This window comes from Neoarius graeffei, chromosome 20, assembly GCF_027579695.1.
Source record: "Neoarius graeffei isolate fNeoGra1 chromosome 20, fNeoGra1.pri, whole genome shotgun sequence".
NCBI lineage: Eukaryota > Metazoa > Chordata > Actinopteri > Siluriformes > Ariidae > Neoarius > Neoarius graeffei.
Genome location: NC_083588.1, coordinates 32,075,707 through 32,090,476, shown reverse-complemented (window position 1 = coordinate 32,090,476; position 14,770 = coordinate 32,075,707). Strand labels below are relative to the sequence as shown.

The 14,770-nt window shown below is 40.6% G+C and overlaps 1 protein-coding gene across 2 annotated transcripts in view; it reads right to left on the bottom strand.

Moving 5' to 3' along the window:
• Window positions 1–14,770, bottom strand: part of arhgdia (Rho GDP dissociation inhibitor (GDI) alpha) — a 44,563-nt gene that overhangs the window by 23,533 nt on the left and 6,260 nt on the right. The window lies entirely within an intron of this gene.

The window sequence follows — 14,770 nt, the reverse complement described above, 5'->3', positions numbered from 1 at the left end:
CATTAATTAAGCACGATTTCCCAATCCACAGAAAAAGAGGAAACAACTTATCACCATGTGCTTCCTCTTCCTCTGAAGTGCACTCGTTTTAGGGCTTCATTTGCATTCACAGACTTGAGAAAAAACAGAGCACTATGGCCTAAACTAGTTGAAAATAGAACAACCAGCACATTCTTGAGATTTCCTTCCCAAAACATAGCATTCGCAATGAGAAATTCAGAGAGTACAGACCATTACACTGGCCTTTCATCCTACATCCCCTCCTTTTGAAAAATGAATGACAGTCGTGGGGAAATGGTTCAAAAGAGCAACACAACTCACAAAGGCATGAGGAGATAGAGGGGGGACAGGGTGAGTGAGTGCATGGAAAAATAACTGAAGGCATTACAATATTACAAAATATGCATTACAATATATAGGTTTGCTCACAAACAGCAATCTACCAACCCCATTTCCAGAAAAGTTGGGATATTTTCCAAAATGCAATTAAAAAATAAAATATATATCTGTGATTTGTCAATTCATGTGAACCTTTATTTACCTGACAAAAGTACAAAGAAAATATTTTCAAGAGTTTTACTGACCAAGTTAATTGTCTCATTATCTCTAGCCGCTTTATCTTGTTCTACAGGCTCGCAGGCAAGCTGACTACGGGCGAAAGGCGAGGTACACCCTGGACAAGTCACCAGGTCATCACAGGGCTGACATAGACAACCATTCACACTCACACCTACAGTCAATTTAGAGTCACCAGTTAACCTAACCTGCATGTCTTTGGACTGTGGGGGAAACCGGAGCACCCGGAGGAAACCCACGCGGACACGGGGAGAACATGCAAACTCCACACAAAGACCCTCGCCGGCCACGGAGCTCGAACCCGGACCTTCTTGCTGTGAGGCGACAGCGCTAACCACTAGACCACCGTGCCACCCCAAGTTAATTGTATTTTGCAAATATAAACGAAGTTAGAATTTGATACCTGCAACACACTCAAAGTTGGGACAAAGCCAAAATAAGACTGAAAAGTTCATAGGATGTTCAAGTAACACCATTTTGGAAGATTCCACAATAATCAGGTTAATTGCTAACATGATTGGGTATAAAAGGAGCAGCACCAAGGGCTCAGTCTCTGCAAGCAAGGATGGGTCATGGCTCACTCCTTTGTGCCAAAATTCATGAGAGAATTGTTAGTCAATTCCAAAAGAAACATTACTCAATGCATGAGTTTAAGTCTTTCAAAATCTATAGTACACAATATTATGACAAGATTCAAGGAAATTCAGAGAGACATCTCAGTGCATAAAGGGCAAGGTCGGAAACCACTCTTCACGACCTCAGGCAGCACTGCCTGAGAAACCTTCATGCTAATGTGACAAATATAGCCACATGGGCTTGGGAGTACATCGGAAACCAGTCACTTAACACGTTCTGCTGCTACATCCAGAAATGCAACCTGAAACTGCATTACGCAAGGAGGAAGCCATTCATCAATTCTATGCAGAAACGTCGCCGATTTCTCTGGCCCCAAACTCATCTCAGATGGACCGAAAGACAGTGGAAACATGTGCTGTGGTCAGAGGAGTCCACATTTCAGCTTGTTTTTGGGAAAACTGGACGACGAGTTCTCAGTGCCAAAGGTGAACACGACCATCCAATTTTTGATCAGAGAAAGGTGCAAAAGCCATCATCTGTGCTGGTACGGGGGTGCATCAGTACCCATGGCACGGGTGAGTTGCATGTGTGTGTTGGTTCACTGAAACAGAGGCATATATTGAGATTTTAGAGAGACGTATTCATCAAGGCAACGTCTCTTCCCGGGAAGTCCATGCTTATTTCAGCAGGACAATGTCAGGCCTCATTCTGCACGGGCTACAACAGTGTGGCTCTGTAGACACAGAGTGCATGTGCTTGACTGGCCTGCTGCCAGCCCAGATCTGCCTCCTATTGACAACGTATGGAGCATCATGAAGAGGAAAAATCAGACAACGGCAACCACAGACTGTTGAGCAACAGAAGTCTTGTGTCAAGCAAGAATGGACAAAAATTCCAATCGCAAAACTAACAATTAGTCTCCTCAGATCCCATATGATAAAGTGTCATTAAAAGGAAAAGTGATGTAACAATGGTAATAATGCCCCTCTCCCAACTTTAAGGGCATATTCACACCTACGTTGTTTGGTCCGGACCAAACGACCAAACGAACCAAATTTCCCTTGGTCCGGACCTTTTGGGTTGGTCTGAATACAAACCACCGAACTCTGGTCCGGACCAAACAAGCGGACCGAGACCGAGCTGCAAGGTCGGACTCGGTCCGGACCAAAGGAACCCTGGTGCGGACCTTTTGGAGGTGTGAAAGCAGACCGGACCTAATCCGACAGTTTTGCTTTTTTGTACCTCGGGAGCTTCCGTCGTTTGTCGAGCATTATGGGAAACAGAGTCTTGACACTCCACCTCAAAGTGCAAACACCGTTTCGGTTGTCAAGGGAACCTTACAACAGTCGTTCAGTCATTCAGACCAGTGGTAGGCTAGACTACAGAGTACAAAAAATGAGTAGGGGGCAAACGTGGGCCGAGGAAGAAACGCGTACCCTTGTGGATATATGGGCAGATGTCCACATATCTGAGCTTTTGGAGAGAACACACAAAAATGCCGACATGTTTGCTGTATTCAGTGAGAAAATGAAGGAGAAGGGGTTCACGCGCTCCCCAGAACAATGTCGGCTAAAAGTGAAGAAACTCTGTCAGACCTACATTAAAATCAGGGACATTCTTTCAAAAAGTGGCGGTATTAGCGACACAAAAAAGAAATTAATCTATTACGATGGATAAGGCGAATATCCCGACACATACCTCCTCCGTCTTGCGTGAAGAGCCAGAACTGTCACAACATGATGTGCACTCATCAGCGCTATCCTCCGTAGCCGCCTTGCCCTTTGTCGTCGTCGTTGATAAATTACTTGTACAACAGCACAGTAAATCGCACAATTGTGAAAACAGTAAAAACTGGAAAAAACATAGCTTTCATGACATTAAAAAGAATAACAGCACGGAAAGCCTCCATGACTACTTTTGAACTTAACACTTTGTGCGCGTGTCGTCTCTGACCAATAGCTGAACGACCTCAGGGCGCGTGGCTTTGTTGACAGATTTTGGTCCGCTTACTAAAATGTACAGTGTGAAAGCGAACCGCACCAAAATGAAAAAATAAAAACATTTGGTTCGGACCAAAGCAAGTGAACTATCCTGGTCTGAATACACCCTAAGTGTGTTGCAAGCATCAAATTCTAACTTCGTTTATACTTACAAAATACAATCAAGTTGTTAAGTAAAACTACTTAACATTTTTCTCTTTGTACTTTTGCATGTTAAATAAAGGGTCATGTGAATTAACAAAATCACATTTTTGTTTTTACTGCATTTTGGAAAATATCCCAATTTTTCAGAAATGGGGTTAGTGGTGTTGCATTTAAATTTTTTTAAAATAAATAAATAAAATAATTAATTAAAAAAATCCACCTTGTCTGATGATTTACATGTCAAGTTAGTTTTAACAAGTTATGTTCAAATTTTTGCATAGATTTATTTTAAAAAAAAAAAAAAAAACACTGGAGGAAAGATGCTAAAAAACAAACCCTGTAAACAAATTAATAGTATACCATTTTGCTTTTGTTGCTTCCTTTGTTTACAAATTTCCATTTGTCTTTTTGGACCTTCCCACTACACACATGCTCATATTCTTCAGCAGTGTTACTCTTTGCTCACAGTAAGAAAACCAGCACAGACACAGCACATGACTCATCTCTGTAAAGAACAAACAACCTGGACAGGACTACTTGTCCGCTCTCTTTAGTGGCATCAGCTTCTCACCAAACGTGGCAACTTCTAACTTAAAGGTTATCATGCAAAATTAAATTTTTCGTCTCCAATTTGGTCAGGTGCCATTTCCCTCCCACCAGTCAGCTTACCCCCATTGTACCACAGCTACCAACCAATAACATGTTCTTCCTGGAGACACATGAAGCCAGCCACCACATCTTTTTGAACTACTGCTCACACTGTCACAGGACAGTGTAACAACCTCAGAGGAAAGTGCTAGCAATCCTCTTCTGAATACACGATCTCAAAGATGCCCAAGATTGGATTGTATTGCAAATGAAAGGCAAGAGCAATGTGCCTTCCAGCCAGAGGGCATGGCCAAATTAATTAATGGCTTTTGGTCATTAATGGATGTGGCATGTTCACAGCAGGGATGAAACTGTTACCAGTTTCATGATAAACTATAGTAAAATATGACTACTTTAATGCTGCATGCAAGACGTTGGTTAATTTTGCATGCCATTTAATTAGAGTCCACGAGCGGAAAACCATCCACACACCTGTTCTTTGAGCTCTTATCACAGACACGAGTGTACTCACAACTTTTTGAACATTTTCAGCACATTGTAACAATTCCATGATAATGATAACCATGATAAGTTTGATCACTATAATCATGATGTTCAATTTTCATACCACTCAGAATATGGGGTTCAACTCAACCTCCTTTCGAGCACAGGATGATGGTTTCCATCTGACAGGACTAAAAATGGTTCCTAAAGGCCCTCTGAAGACCACCAGATAATATTTGTACAGTGCAGCCACAAGGATGGTCATGTCAGTGGATCTGTGTGCTGCATATTTTCATATTCCAATTATGGTTATCTGGTGTTCACAGAACCAGAGTTACATGAATAACCATCATTTCTCTAGCTCTGGTTTTTGTCAGAAACATGCTGTGACAACAGAAACGAGTGCTCTGAGAGCACAATATCCCTCACTGGCAACTATGCCATAACTCTGGTAAAATGTGACTGAACTGAACGAAATTTCAATATGCATATTAACATGTAACAAAGAATCCTGCCAGGTTTCGTGAAATTCCTCCAAAAATTGTGAGAGGAGTTGATTTCAGAAGGTGAATACCCTTCCCTGGATGGACATTGCCCCGATACAATCCCCCTTCGGGCCTTTCGGCCAGCGAGGGATAAAAATGGGAGAGGGGAACAGAGACAGCAAGACAAAATAAATAAATAAAAATACATAAATAAACAAACTCATACATACACTTAAAGCTTAGGTGCTCAATCAGGGATAAGAAATGCACTTGACATGTTGGAGCACTGCATTCTTTCTACTTCCTGTTTCCTTCAGCTTGAGAATATTTGTGCCAAAAAAAAAAAACTACACACCAAGGCCATACGTGTACACCAGCAGCCACTGGGGAAATGCTGTTTACTGTGAACCATTAATAACCTTTTGAAAACTCCAAGCAACTTTCTAGGGGAAACAATTGCCATTATTTCTAAGATTACAACTCACAATAAAGATTCAAAAGAATTAGCTCACTTTATTATTCTAACAAATAACACAATCATTTATCACTTATGGGTCAGTCCATATGAAGTCACCAGAGGCCTCCCGACTGACCATCTCCGATTTGCTTCATACTTTCACAAACTATTACAAAATTTCAGCCTTATATCTTTTAGGTTTTGAAATATTGGGGCTTTAAAAATGGGGCATGACACTGATTTTACTGAAAAAAGGAGTTGTACAGAAAAAGATGCTAAGTTATTACTTTTGAACTATTCAGGCTAGATGAAAGACATTTTCAGGAGTTGTTCTTAGATAGGAGATGTCTAATTACTATAAAAGATGATCCACAGTTGCATATTTGTCAGTTTATAGCTTGCTGAAAACTGTAATTAATAAATAAATATAATGTGCACTTTGGAGCAGTTTTGGCCCTCTGTATTTCCACATTGAAGCAAATCAGATCTTTCAAATTTTGGTATTTCTCATGTTATAGTATTATTTTGGTGACTTTTTCTAAAAGAAATAAAAATTCTGATTTATGAGGCATTAAAAATGAAAAACATTTCACACCTATATTTCAAATGCATATTGCTCATATATGACAAGGTCTAACACAAAGAATTACACCACTGGAAAGAGCAGGTCTTCATTAATATAGTCACAAAATATGAAGTTGGTATCTTGAACCAAACTATATCAAGGTATCAAATACGCCATGTTTTGCTACAGATGGAAATGCCGTTTCAAGGCATATGATACGCGCTCCAAGTAATACATAAAACCTGAAAATTGACAAATTCATATAGATTTTTAATATTAGGCTATTATTAGCAGGAATTGTCCACAAGTAATGAATCAAACTTCTGTGAAATCAACAGTCTTTCTTGCAGATACGGTTCCTGGTAAATATGTGGTGTTTGTATGACCAACAATGGTGAATAGGTAATGTACATGCAACATTGGACAAGGAACAAAATGTGCAAGTAATATTCATGCATCCTCGTGGTCCCTCTAAGACTTATGCCGCTTTTCCACTACCAACGCGGCTGAGCCGTGCTGAGTCGAGCTGCTGGAGTTGCATTTCGACTACAACCGCGCTGAACCGTGCTGGCTGGAAGTGGGTGGACACATTGGGTGGAGTTAGCGAAAGTGGGTGGACGTCAAGTGATGTCGTTAAGCGGCGCAAACAGTGACATCAGTGACCTTTTAAGCGGTAGTCTCACGACCCGCATAGTAAACAAACATGGAGTCGTTAGTGTTGCTGGTCTTGGTGCTGTGGCTTGTTGTCACCGACAACGCCAGCAGATACTGGCAAGAGCGTATAGATGAGGCGAGGCGCATAAGGCTTCAGAAATTCTCATAATTCGTAATTATTATTCTTCCGGGTTTACAGTGTTTACAGATCCCAGCGTGCTCGCGGGGTGTGTGTGGGCATGTGAGGACACTCCTCCTCACCAATCAGTGCACAGGGGAGTGTCTCCTCACGCCCCTAGCCTCACTCGGGTCGGTTTGGCTCGCTTCAGCCCCACTCCAAAACCGTGCGAGTTTTGGGGGCTGAGCAGGGCTGAAGTGAGCAGAGTCGTGCTGTTCTGAGGTAGTCGAAACGCGAGCCGTGTCGGGCTGAAGTGAGCTGAAAAAGGGTAGTGGAAAAGGGCCATTACAGTTGGCCCAGGAGGGAGGATCTCTGTTGGGTCCCTCTTGTACATATCCTGAAGATTATTGATGCTCTATTTACATCAACTGGCAGGCAATATAAACTTCCATCTGATGTTGAAAAACAAGTCAATACATTGTTCAAACTCAAGTAGACAGTATGTGTGTCAAGTTTTGCTTCTACTGACACTGTAGTTTGTTTAAATTGTAGAACTGGGTATACCATACATACATGGTAAAACTTGCAGAATAAAGATAAGCTGAATATTTAGACATAAAATACAAATATTAGTTCTCCAATTCAATTTTTTGATTGTATTTTAAGTACAGTGGCTCTGTATTTTACATTTCTGTTTGTGGTGAAACATGGCGTATTTGCTATCTTAAATATAGTTTGGTTCAAGATACCAACTTCATATTGTGAATGTTAATGAAGACATGCTCTTTCCAGTGGTATAATTCTTTTTATGGTAGACCTTGTCATGCATGAGCAATATGCATTTGAAACATAGGTGTGAATTTTTTCTTCATTTTTAATACCTCATAAATCAGAATTTTATTTCTTTTAGAAAAATACTTAGTCACCAAAATAGTACTACATGAAAAATAAATACCAAAATTTGAAAGATCTGATGTGCTTCAATGTGGAAATACAGAGGGCCAAAACTAGCCTGGGCCCGCCCATCCTAAGCGTGACGCAACACGAGGGCCTGTTGCGGGCTTAGTCTGGCCAGGCAAGCTATCTACAGCTCTTCCAAGCTCCCGAAAAATCGGGAGCCAATCAACTTTGAGCATCTCCAACGGCCCTGGGTACAGGTGTGTTCAAGGCAGTGACGTAATAGAACTGCGACCGGAAGCCATAGATTGTTTACAGTATCTATGCCGGAAGCGCTTCATTCACTAGAAACATTACGAACATGGAGCAAGTTCTCATTGAAAACGGAGCAAAGAGCAGCCCTGGAGGTATTTATTGAAAGGAAGGACGTTTTCGCCTTGCTCCCGACCGGCTTCGGTAAGAGTTTAAGAGTGACTTTTTCTAAGAACAGCCCAAAAAGAGCATATTCAGGAAACTCACCATCTCAGAATTTAATCACAATTTGTTATTATAGAATCTAGGGATAGGAATAGAAAATTTTACTAACCTTGACCAGATAAACCCCTTTCCCGGCCGGATGGGCCACGTCCAAAATTTGGAGGTCCGACCACGGGTATGACATTTATGTTGGTTTAAATTGAATATTCTCAAAGATCCCATGATGCTGATTGCTTTTTCTGAGAGAGCATATGGGTGATCTATAAATTGCTTCCAAAAATTTTGTGGGGGTGCGAAGCGTATCCACACTAGCGCCACCTACATTTGGCACGGACGACTATCTGGCTGCCTAGAATTAAGGCTCCAAATAAAATATGCAACTATATCCCAAGGATTATTTTGTTGTTTTCTACTGCTGCATATGTAAGTAAGCTAAATCAAATGAGAAAAACAATGGGACTAGTGAGAATAATTTCTAATAAAAAAAATAATGAAAATCCTTGCCGACACCCTACTTCGGGCCACGCCCACAAAAATATTCTCACTATCCCATACAAACAACTAGTTCTAAAAGTTGAACCAAAAGGTAGTCTATCTATTCCAAATAGAAAATTTGTGGGTAACATTGTTGGTAGGCTAATATTAACACATTTATAAGCTTGATTTTCCATCTTCGCCCATGGCATTTTGACCCCTAAACTGCACCTAGATGTGGATAAACTGATCTATGATACTGTAAGTTTTATTGGAATTGTATTTTCTGACTTCTTTTCTGCTATTTATAAAATATTTTAGATGTTATTGTACTTCACAAAAATACATACACTTACTGAAAGTGTAATGATATTTAAATTTTCACCGACTAGGTATCTTGTAACACAGCAACACTGAGGCCTTATCAAAGTGACAAAAATTTTCTGCTTCTCAGCTTGAAAAAGATCACTTCATGGTCACTGAAATTTTAGCCAATTTATCATTGAAAGAGGTCTTAAAATGGGTTAGAGTCATATTATAGATCTCATGCACACTACTATACATGTTGGTATCCTAGACAAAGGAATAGCATTGTAGTGCTCCAAATGTTACAACGTAGTCTTGCCTACGGTACGCAGTTTGCAGACTAGAACACTACTGGTATTTTGCATTGTGTAAGCCCAAGTAGCTGTGTGGGTAAGTTCTCTCTTTACACTTCAATTTGGTTTCATAATAATTGATGGAAAATTGATTTATGCCTGTCATCAATTTGTTTTCTTCTGTCTCTCTTTCAAACTTAAAAAAAAAATCATTGACAAAATATCAAAAACAATACATCAAAACCTACCATTCAGATTAGTGTTCAGAAGTTGCATCCTTTTCTAGGGTTAAAATGGAAAGGTGCATCTTCCGTGATGGCAAATTTGGAAAATGCAGTTTATCGTCAACAAAGCCAAAGGATGTTCCAACTGAAGTTTGTAACATGGCTTACTCTGTTGCATCTCATGGGTCTAACTTAACCCTCATCCTACCATGCTATTTTACATCTTAATCTTACCATGTGGGGTCCGTTTGGACCCCAATACTTTTCTTTAAAATTAAAGCTTATAAAGACAAAATCACCAGATAGGTTTTGTTCAGAACATCTTGTATTAATAACAGCAATACACTAAAGGGCCCAAGGCATAAAGAACACACTTAACCTTCATCCTACCAGCCAATTTTACATACACAAACTACCAGGCGGGGTCCGTATGGACCCCAGGAGGGAATACCTTGAAATCAATGCAGTAAGAACCAATTCAATGCAGCAAACAGACATAACTTTATTGAAGAACAAAATCCACTATGGCTGAATATCAATGATGTATTATAAATGCAATAACATTGCAATAACTAGCATACATGTAGCAAATTATAGCGCCACAAAAAAAAAAATTGGCATTATATACATGATTTTTGCAGCTCATGCAGCTGTAAAACATTCTGGATTACAACTTAGGTCTTTTCTTACAGAATTTAAAACAAAAAAGTAATTGTAAAATAATTTAGGGCTTTTGTTTTGCAGCCTGTGCTTATTGCAGCAGTGGGGTCCACACGGACCCCAAGAAGGAATGCCTTGGTAGTTTCATTATGGAACATAAAAGAAATAAAAGAAGTTAACTTTCAGTGTGCTATTCAATTATAAAATGAAAGACAGATAAACTTTACTCTGGGGTCCGGTTGGACCCCAGTAACAAATTAATTATACCTTCACAATGCAAAAAGCTGATCTTCCGGTGCTTTAGTGTTTTAATTAAGACAAATTCCGACAAATTCATAAGACGGTGAGGCAGTATGTCACATATTTTTAAAATGGCAAACAAACATATAGGTGCGGGGTCCAGATGGACCCCACTTGGTAGGATGAAGGTTAAAAATAGACTTAGAAGGGACAACTGAAGTTGAACTGATAATGAACAGAGCCCGTCAAATAAGCTATAAAGATGATGACATAATTTGTCCAAAACACAGACTTCAGCTTGGAATTTATTGGAAACCTGGAAAAGTATGTCAACATCCAAACCATCCTTCAAATAAAAAGGTCAAGTCATCTTCACTCCATTCTGGAACTGTGTCCATTTGTAATCAGTTAGACATTCCAATTGGCTCACCAATATGTACTTCTTGTCGCAAGGACCCTCATCAGTGCAAAAAAGTTCTGAAAACTCCTGAACATCAACTACGACCTAAACCAAAACAGACAAGTACTCCTGTAAATGAGTCTGTGCATGATATCGATGACATTCCACTTGCTATATCCATTAGTGCAATGGGATCAAATAGTGATGTTGACTCTGACGCATCCTACCGTTTTGAGGCCAGTGACTCTTTGAATGACATTTTACCAGTTATAAACTCAAACTTAACACCAGTAAAATCTCAAGGAATAACGCCTCTAGAACAAATGGGAGATCGTCGTAGAAACGCCCTTATAAACAAGTACAAGAAATGTGCACTACAATGCTATTCCTTTGTCTAGGATACCAACATATATAGTAGTGTGCATGAGATCTATAATATGACTAACCCATTTTAAGACCTCTTTCAATGATAAATTGGCTAAAATTTCAGTGACCATGAAGTGATCTTTTTCAAGCTGAGAAGCAGAAAATTTGTGTCACTTTGATAAGGCCTCAATGTTGCTGTGTTACAAGATACCTAGTCGGTGAAAATTTAAATATCATTACACTTTCAGTAAGTGTATGTATTTTTGTGAAGTACAATAACATCTAAAATATTTTATAAATAGCAGAAAAGAAGTCAGAAAATACAATTCCAATAAAACTTACAGTATCATAGATCACGTAGTGGATGTTCATTATGTCTAACTATTACAAATATTTTAAGTTCGTTTCTTAGACAAGGATATTTTTTAAGCTTGTTACCTTGTTAACAGTTTCGGCGAGAATCTCCCGCCTTCTTCAGAAACAGTCACCAGATGGCGAGTGGTGACGTGCCTTATCAGCTGATGTTGCGTGCAACATCAGCTGATAAGGCACGTCACCACTCGCCATCTGGTGACTGTTTCTGAAGAAGGCGGGAGATTCTCGCCGAAACTGTTAACAAGGTAACAAGCTTAAAAAATATCCTTGTCTAAGAAACGAACTTAAAATATTAGTATCATAGATCAGTTTATCCACATCTAGGTACAGTTTAGGGGTCAAAATGCCATGGGCGAAGATGGAAAATCAAGCTTATAAATGTGTTATTAGCCTACCAACAATGTTACCCACACATTTTCTATTTGGAATAGATAGACTACCTTTTGGTTCAACTTTTAGAACTAGTTGTTTGTATGGGATAGTGAGAATATTTTTGTGGGCGTGGCCCGAAGTAGGGTGTCGGCAAGGATTTTCATTATTTTTTATTAGAAATTATTCTCACTAGTCCCATTATTTTTTCATTTGATTTAGCTTACTTACATATGCAGCAGTAGAAAACAACAAAAAAATCCTTGGGATATAGTTGGATATTTTATTTGGAGCCTTAATTCTAGGCAGCCAGATAGTCGTCCGTGCCAAATGTAGGTGGCGCTAGTGTGGATACGCTTCGCACCCCCACAAATTTTTTGGAAGCAATTTATAGATCACCCATATGCTCTCTCAGAAAAAGCAATCAGAATCATGGGACCTTTGAAAATATTCAATTTAAACCAACATGAATGTCATACCCGTGGTCGGACCTCCAAATTTTGGGCGTGGCCCATCCGGCCGGGAAGGGGTTAATCTGGTCAAGGTTAGTAAAATTTTCTATTCCTATTCCTAGACTATATAATAACAAATTGTGATTAAATTCTGAGATGGTGAGTTTCCTGAAGTGGGCTGTTCTTAAAAAAAGTCACTCAATCTACCAGTTAGCCCCGTCGCGTCACATACGTCAGAGGAAAGAGTGATGTGATTGGTTTAAGCTTCGTCACAGCCTTTTCTGGCTTCAACCAGTAGCAAACAGACATTTCAGGGAGGCGGGTCAACCACGCACTTTGGGAAACAGTTGGGCTTAATATCTTTGCCAGACCAAATGGTCGCAGAGCTTTGAAGTCGCGTTAGCCAGACTAGGCCAAAACTGCTCCAAAGTACAAACATTTTTTTTTTTAAAAACAGTTTTCAGCAAGCTATAAACTGGAAAATATGCAACTGTGCATCATCTTTTATAGTAGACATCTAGTACCCAAGAACAACTCCTGAGAATTTCATGCATCTAGAATGAATAGTTCAAAAGTAATGACTTATTGAACTTAGCGTCTTTTTCTGTACTACTGAATTTACTGTAAAAACAAGCATCACACCCCATTTTTAAAGCCCCAATATCTCAAAAACTAATAAAAGATAAGGCTGAAATTTTGTATGGTGTTTACTGGAAATAACAGTTTGTGAAAGTATGAAACAAATCAGACATGGTCAATGGGGAACATTTTCTGAAATCTGGTGATTTGAGGTGGAGGTTTACCCTTATCTTATGACATACATACACTATTTATACACACACGCGTATAGCTGGATAGTACAGTGGTAATGCTCACTGACTACGACGCAAGAGATCGGGGTTCAAATCCCGGTCGGGGCAAAACATCATCCAGTAAGGGTCCTTAGGCAAGACCCCTCATGATATATCTCATGATATATATGAGTGAAGACATAACTGAGAGTGTCATACCGGCTCAGACGTCGCCCGGGTCAACAAGGTCTGCGTCAGTTGCTAGGGAACCAGGGTAAACTGATGAGAAATGGGCTACTGGAACAAGACATCGATGGACGAGGACAGAAAATACGGAGTTGCTGGAATGCTACTATACAAGCAGTCCCAGAGAGAGGACCAGAGAGATACATGCAGCGAATGTGGGACCATTGGATACTTCGAAACCCACAATCAAGGCTAACAAAGAAACAGCTATTAGCCCAGTGTTCCAACATCCGTAATCTATCACAACTAGAGATTAATGAAATGAAATACAACAACGATGCTACGGCAAGGGGGAGCCAGGAAGACAGGTCAGCGGGGAGATGTCATCATCCCCACAACCAGAGATTGGGTACCAAGCCCCAACACCTAACAGCCTCAACACAAGAGCTGCTGACCTGAGAAGGAAGATCGTGACCCAACTGGAAACCTGGAGCCCCCGACGAATACCGAAGCTGAGTTGCCAAGTACCTTCAGAAGATCTACTAGTAGATGTGAATGCTGCTCTGAAGACAATCGCCACAAGAACCATCACTGAGACCAACAAGCTGATACACAGTACAGCAACAGTAATCATGGAGATGCTTGGACACAAGGTGGGCTCGGGACATAAACACCATGGAAGAGACGATTAGAGGCCAAGATAAAGGAGAGAAGTTAGCCAGCTAGCTGAACTACAGAAAGGGAACATGGTGAATAAAGGGGCACCCAGGAAGTACAACTCACTCATACCAGAGGCACTCGAAACTGCCAAACAGCGACTAACAGCTCTGGCCACCCGGTTGAAGAGATACACCAAGGAGGGAGAGGCCAGGAGAATAAACAAGCTGTTCTCAGTGGCAGGGGAACAACAACCGGTCAGACCCACCAAGAGCTGAGGTGGAAAAATACTGGAAAGACATATGGGAAAGAACAGCATCACACAACACCGATGCCCAATGGTTAGTGGACCTAAGAGCTGACCACAGCAACCTCCCAGAACAAGAACCAGTAACCATCTCAATGGCAGACATCCAAGAAAGAGTGTCAAAGATGAAGAGCTGGACAGCACCAGGCCCCGATATGATCCACATGTACTGGCTGAAGAAGCTAACTGCACTCCATGAACGGATTGGATGGATTGACTACAAGAAAGCCACACTCAATGCCACACACATGGATACTGGAATGTCTGGAACTGTATAAGATCAACAGGAACCTAAGGACCTTCATACAGAACTCAATGGAAATGTGGAAGACAACCCTAGAGGCCAACTCAAAACCCATTGCCAACATCAAGTGCGGCATATACCAGTCGCTATCACCACTGCTGTTCTGCATAGGCCTGAACCCCCTCAGTCAGATCATCACGAAGAGCGGCTACGGGTACCGATTCCGTAGTGGGGCAACAATCAGCCACCTGCTCTACATGGATGACATCAAGCTGTATGCCAGGAACGAGCGAGAAATAGACTCGCTGATCCACACCACCCGGATCTACAGCGATGACATAGGGATGTCATTCGGATTGGACAAGTGTGGCCGGATGGTCTCAAA